This window comes from Henckelia pumila, chromosome 3 (assembly GCF_033568475.1).
Source record: "Henckelia pumila isolate YLH828 chromosome 3, ASM3356847v2, whole genome shotgun sequence".
In the NCBI taxonomy this organism is placed as follows: domain Eukaryota; kingdom Viridiplantae; phylum Streptophyta; class Magnoliopsida; order Lamiales; family Gesneriaceae; genus Henckelia; species Henckelia pumila.
Genome location: NC_133122.1, coordinates 156,346,555 through 156,353,336, shown reverse-complemented (window position 1 = coordinate 156,353,336; position 6,782 = coordinate 156,346,555).

Here is a 6,782-nt window from a genome sequence, read left to right as displayed (position 1 = left end):
TCGCAGCCTATCGCAAACGAATGACCCAGGCCTATAACAAAAAAGTATACCCTAAGGTTTTCCAGGAGGGAGATCTGGTTATGCGAAAGATACAACATCCAGGGGAAAGAGGAAAGCTAGAGGCCAAGTATGAAGGCCCATTCAAGGTGATAGGAAAAGCTGGCATAGCTGCATATTACTTGGAAGATGCCCAAGGCAAGAGGGGTAAAAGGCCATGGAATGCTCAACACTTGAAAAAATACTATCCCTAGTAGCTCAGCTCGGGCCTCATCATGCTATAGCTCCCTAAGCTGGATAACCACTTAGTCATTCTCTTTTTGCTATTTATTTTTCAATCTTTTGCAAAAGTCAGTCCTGGTTTATTTACTTTACGGTCAGTCCTGTTTAGCGTCAATTTTTGGTAACAATTTAAATGCAAAAGTCAATTTTGTTTTATGGAACTTACCACTCAAAGTCCACCTCAGTGGCCCATATCAGTGGAATTCAAAGCCCAGGCAGGTCTGGCACACAAAGTCCACCTCAGTGGCCCACATCAGTGGAATTCAAAGCCCAGGCAGGTCTGGCACACAAAGTCCACCTCAATGGCCCACATCAGTGGAATTCAAAGCCCAGGCAGGTCTGGCACCCAAAGTCCACCTCAGTGGCCCACATCAGTGGAATTCAAAGCCCAGGCAGGTCTGGCACACAAAGTCCACCTCAGTGGCCCACATCAGTGGAATTCAAAGCCCAGGCAGGTCTGGCAACCAAAGTCCACCTCAGTGGTCCACATCAGTGGAATTCAAAGCCCAGGAAGGTCTGGCACACAAAGTCCACCTCAGTGGCCCACATCAGTGGAATTCAAAGCCCAGGCAGGTCTGGCACCCAAAGTCCACCTCAGTGGCCCACATCAGTGGAATTCAAAGCCTAGGCAGGTCTGGCACACAAAGTCCACCTCAGTGGCCCACATCAGTGGAATTCAAAGCCCAGGCAGGTCTTGCACCCAAATTCCACCTTAGTGGCCTACATCAGTGGAATTCAAAGCCCAGGCAGGTGGCACCCAAAGTCCACCTCAGTGGCCCACATCAGTGGAATTCAAAGCCCAGGAAGGTCTGGCACCCAAAGTCCACCTCAGTGGCCCACATCAGTAGAATTCAAAGCCCAGGCAGGTCTGATTTCCAGGAATGTACCTGGACCCTTGAAAATTTTCAATCAATTTTATGGTTTCTTATATATATTGGACAGTTCGGGTGTATGAGGTCGGGATTTTAATAAAGTATATTGCATGAGTTCCCGCCAAGCTCTTAACCTGGTCCAGGCACAGGAAGGTCATGTCTTCAAGATTTCATCATTTAATCAGCTCGGTCACATATAGGACGGGTGTGTAACTTCTTACACTTGGTAAAAAATCGTGGCTTAATTGTTATTTGCATTCATAGCAAGCATATAAAAAACCTGTGTTGGGCAAAAACATGCATAACAAGCAGAGATGGGCAAAAACATTTCATTGAATAACATTGTATCAGCCCGATCTGGGCAACAACAAAACTAAATGACCGCGTAGGGTCTACCATATAGGTCATGTTTTAAACAGGTATTACAGAAATAATCAGGGGGCGGGCAGGTCTGGCACCCAAAGTCCACCTCAGTGGCCCACATCAGTGGAATTCAAAGCCCAGGCAGGTCTGGCACACAAAGTCCACCTCAGTGGCCCACATCAGTGGAATTCAAAGCCCAGGCAGGTCTGGCACCCAAAGTCCACCTCAGTGGCCCACATCAGTGGAATTCAAAGCCCAGGCAGGTCTGGCACCCAAAGTCGGCCTCAGTGGCCCACATCAGTGGAATTCAAAGCCCAGGCAGGTCTGATTTCCAGGAATGTACCTGGACCCTTGAAAATTTTCAATCAATTTTATGGTTTCTTATATATATTGGACAGTTCGGGTGTATGAGGTCGGGATTTTAATAAAATATATTGCATGAGTTCCCGCCAAGCTCTTAACCCGGTCCAGGCACAGGAAGGTCATGTCTTCAAGATTTCATCATTTAATCAGCTCGGTCACATATAGGACGGGTGTGTAACTTCTTACACTTGGTAAAAAATCGTGGCGTAATTGTTATTTGCATTCATAGCAAGCATATAAAAAACCTGTGTTGGGCAAAAACATGCATAACAAGCAGAGATGGGCAAAAACATTTCATTGAATAACATTGTATCAGCCCGATCTGGGCAACAACAAAACTAAATGACTGCGCAGGGTCTACCATATAGGTCATGTTTTAAACAGGTATAACAGAAATAATCAGGGGGCGGGGGCGTCTTAGGGCTTAGAGCTTTGTTCAGGATCCGAGGGTTTTTCTTGCTCAGCCTCCTCAGAATCCTCTTCGAGCATGTCATCAAGAGCTTTGGAGCAATCCAGGAAAGAAGCGGGGTGCTCGGCCTCGGAATATCAATTAGCCCTGAACTGGGCAAGACATCCCTTGAAGCCCTCGTCAAAAAAGGTTGCCGCCTTCTCAGCTACTGCATTAGCAAAGTCCGCGGAGTCCAAAAACTCCTTTTTTCCAAGCTCCTTGGCAGCTTTCAGTTTTTGGTTCAAGGCCCGCACTTGGACCTCCAGCTCGATCTTCTCCACCTCCAGCTCAGAACATTTGGTGTTGACAGCCTCCAGAGCTGTGCGGCAGGACTCAGCTTCAGCACGGAGACCGAGCTGTTCCTCTTCATACTCTTTTTTCATCTCACGGATTTTTCGCGTGAGTTCGGAAATCCGAGCTACGAAGGCTTCTTGATTCAGGGCATGGTCTTCTCGTTCCTGGGAAGCTCTACTGGTGATCTCCCCGCCCCAAGCTAAATCCTGTGATAATATAAAAGGATGAACACTAGCTCGGAGTATAAGCTAGGAATTAAAACACAGTAACATACCTGCATGAAGGCCAAAGCAAAGTTTTGTTCAGCCTCAAGATGAGTTACAGCTTGTAGAATTTTTACGTCACCTCGGGAGATCAAGTTTTGCATTATGCCCAGGGTCCCTTGGGGATCGGGCTTCGAGAAAAAGGACAGGTCAGGTAGCCCGGGCTGAGCCGCCGTACCCCGGCGCTCCATGTCCTGAAGAGATCCAAACTCCTCTACCGGGCTTTTGCCATGAGGTCGGGATGATAAGGAGGAAGGTGGTGGTGGCAGTTCGGAAGCCGTAGTATGCCCTTGCTCCTTAGTCTTGGAGGATTTTTTTCTTAGGCGGTGCAATCAGTTCAGCCTCGGGTTTCGAGCTAGCCTCCGCGTCCTCTGATTTTTTCCTTTTCAGGTTCTTCAAGGCAGCTCTGAAATTTGCAGGCATGGTGGCGGATCTGATTCTGTCGTCTAAAAAAATAAAAATGCAATGAATAAATAAATTGTATGTCTCAATTAGTCTAAATATTGGTAGTACGGGAACAGGGGTACTACCTACATCCCCTTCGATCTCTACTCCTTTCCCACTGAAGCCGTAATGGCAGAGCAGATCATCCCCGATCAAGTTCTCGATGTCAAAAATTTGAACAGACATGATATTGAGAAAATTGGTAAAATTATGGGATGGTAGAGCCGGGGGGTCAGGAGTGGTGAAATTCATAGCCCAGTTACCTCGACACTCCCAGGCCTGGGTAGGCTTAACATAGAAATATCTATTGGTCCAACCTTTGTAAGAGCTCGGCTTTCCCCTTAAAAAGGGGTATTCGGGTCGCATGGAAATGTAAAAACGGCCCGGGGCAGTCTTCTTAATTTGAAGGAATTGAATAAAATTTCCTATGTCTAAGGGAATTCTGAAAAAACAAAATAGAACAGCTAAGGATAAGATCGAACTAAACGAGTTTGGGGACAATTGACTTGGGCACACAAAAAAATATTGACAGAGCTGAGATACGCAGCTCGGGATTGGGAATCTCAAACCCATTCTTACTTGATCTATGCTGAAACTTAAAAAACCAGTAGGTGGTTTGTGAGCTCGGTCTTTACGGCCCGGGATTATGAGCTCATAGCCCTCAGGCATTCCCGATCTCTCTCTAATACTAGGACCCAGGTCAGGGCTCAGGTGGGAGGCCAAGACCTCATACCATTGTCTACCCTTAGCAGATAAACGGGCCTCATCCGACCTAAGTTTGTGTAGTCGCTTTAACTTTTCTATACGAGTCTCCGATAAATCCAGCTCGGAGCTTGGATTATTGGAATCAGAGGGCTCGGGGTTGTTAGAGGGAGAGTTGGGTGCTTCGATAAAAGATACTACTTCTTTAACGGAAGTTTCGTCGGGGGAAGACATGTTAATCAACCTAGTGTAAAGGCGGGAGGACTTACAGGTGAGAGAGTTGTAGCCCGGGATTGACACAAACGATAAAGGCAGCTCGGGATTGCGCAGTCCAGGTCGGGAGGGCTCTCGAAATTCTTGCAGTATAATAGTACAAAAGTAAAAAGTAACAAACAAAATTTTACCGATTCATATATATATAGAGATGGTGAATCGATCTGAACCGTTGATTTTTTACTGGATCTACGGCTCGGGACGGGACAAGTCAAGGTTTTTGGCTTCGATAAATGAACCGACAGGGGACATCTGAGCCGTTCATGAAAAACACATCACGCGGATCCTGCTCTGGACCGTCCAAAAGAAACACATTTCATGAATAAAATGCTGGACTGTTCTAGGGACACATGTACAGTGCGGGGACCGGACTCCATTCTTAGTCTAAACTCATTATTCTTTTAGACCAGTTTGGGAGGTACTATTGATACCCCGTGAAATTATTTTAACCCGAATCCATTCGTTATGGGTTTATGAGGGTTGGCCCAATTATTGAATTATAATCATTAGGTAAGGTCCAGCCCAGTTTTACACCTGTTAGGGCTTTACTTAAACTGGGCTGTTATTTATGGGCCGACCAGAGCTGGCCCCTAATGGGCTGGATGGACTTCTCTTACATGCATTGTGGATAAGTTTGACCATCTCGAGATATTTATGAGATGGGGATAAACTTGAAGACGGTCCAATGGATGAAGAGTCCCAGTACAGGACATGTTATAATTCGACTAGGTAACTTACTCTATTTTTCCTATAAATACAGGTATTGTTATGGTTGTATTATTCATTATTCATTACTCACTTTTACATTCACGCACTCATATCTCTCAGTTTTCGCATTAATCATACCCTCTGCCTTCAAGACACTGACTTAGGCATCGAAGGGGTCACGCCGAAAACACCTTCGGCGTCCCTTTGACCTAGCTGTTGCTTGTGCAGTTCCGCCATACCCGACCCGACCTACTTTCTAAAGGATTTGGAGGATTCATTCTACCAGACCAAACCCGAGATAAAATTTCGACATCATCAGACAAGATGGTCATTTAAGTACATTCTGCATTTTAAAAAAATCATGATACAATTAGATATCCATACACTCCTGGAAAATTAACTAAATTATTATGTTTTGAATTTTAGTTTTGGAACTTATGAAATTAAATTTATTTTTCATCTAATAACTTAGGTTTTTTTGTACGTGTTCACTGGAATTCATTTAACTTAAAGAATCTTGCTTATTTGACACAAATAATCTCTTATATGACTTATGTATGACAAAATAAAGTCCTTGTTTACACATTAATAAAATTCATATAAGTAAAAATAAAGGAGAAATAAAGAAAAAACACATCCTATGTTTCAAAATGGTATGAAAATTTACAGGTAATTCCATCAATTAAAGATTTGAAACTTCATAATATAGTAATGTACAGGCCGTATACATTTGTAACTTGTAAGGGAGCGTCGGTTTGATGCGAGAGTTTTGTCCAGTAGAGTTCCGTTAGGTTTTTGAAGTTCAAGTTAAAAATATAATTGGTTGGAATTAGCATACTAATATATTGCTTTACTATTTAATGTCAAACCTAACCTTTAATATAATTACTAGTAATTATTTGAAAATTCGCGTATTACATCTAAAAATAAATTAAAATTTTATATTTTTACATTGAAGTTGAAATATGACAGTACGTAAGTAGTAGATAATAACTTTACTTAAATATAAATGAAGATGTATTTTTGGGTTAAGTCGATGTCACGAACAGGGTAGTGCCCTGTGGGTGACGTGACGGATTTTGATTGGTTAAAATCAGTGAGCCACGCGTGAGACCCACTGATTTTAACCAATCATGGGGTTACACGTCGTCCGCAGGGTAGTACCCTGCGGGCGGCATGAACAAAACCTTTATTTAGTTAGATTTAGTAGTTTATTTATAATTTCTTTGCTCGAGATAAGCAAGTCTCGAGTCTATGCTCAAGTTTCGTCAGTTGTGCGGGCAGTTTTATTATATCGTTGGACTCTGTTTACAGATTGTAATTGTACGTACTCTAAAAAAATGATCAAGTCATACATAATAATAATAATAATAATAATAATAATAATAATAATAATAATAATAATAATAATAATAATAATATCTCTTTGAATAAAATCAAATTCTCTAGTTTCTATGTTTGTGTGTGTGTGTAAGTTTCTATATTTAATAACATAGCGTTTTGATCCATCATCCATGAATTTGGAATAAGAAATTTGATTTGAGAAATTATACATAATGAATGTATTCAGATAATTAATACACGCGTTTTGGATCTATTTGAAATCATTGCTTAAACTTTAATTTAACTTGATACATTTTAGAGTTGAGATATCTTGAATTTTATCCATTCAAATAAGTTGATATTCGAAATTCATCGACCCAGGCCTTAGGTAACCTAAAAAAAGTGAGCTAATGAAAATAACACTTAGGAAACCTAGGGTTTTGCCGGAAC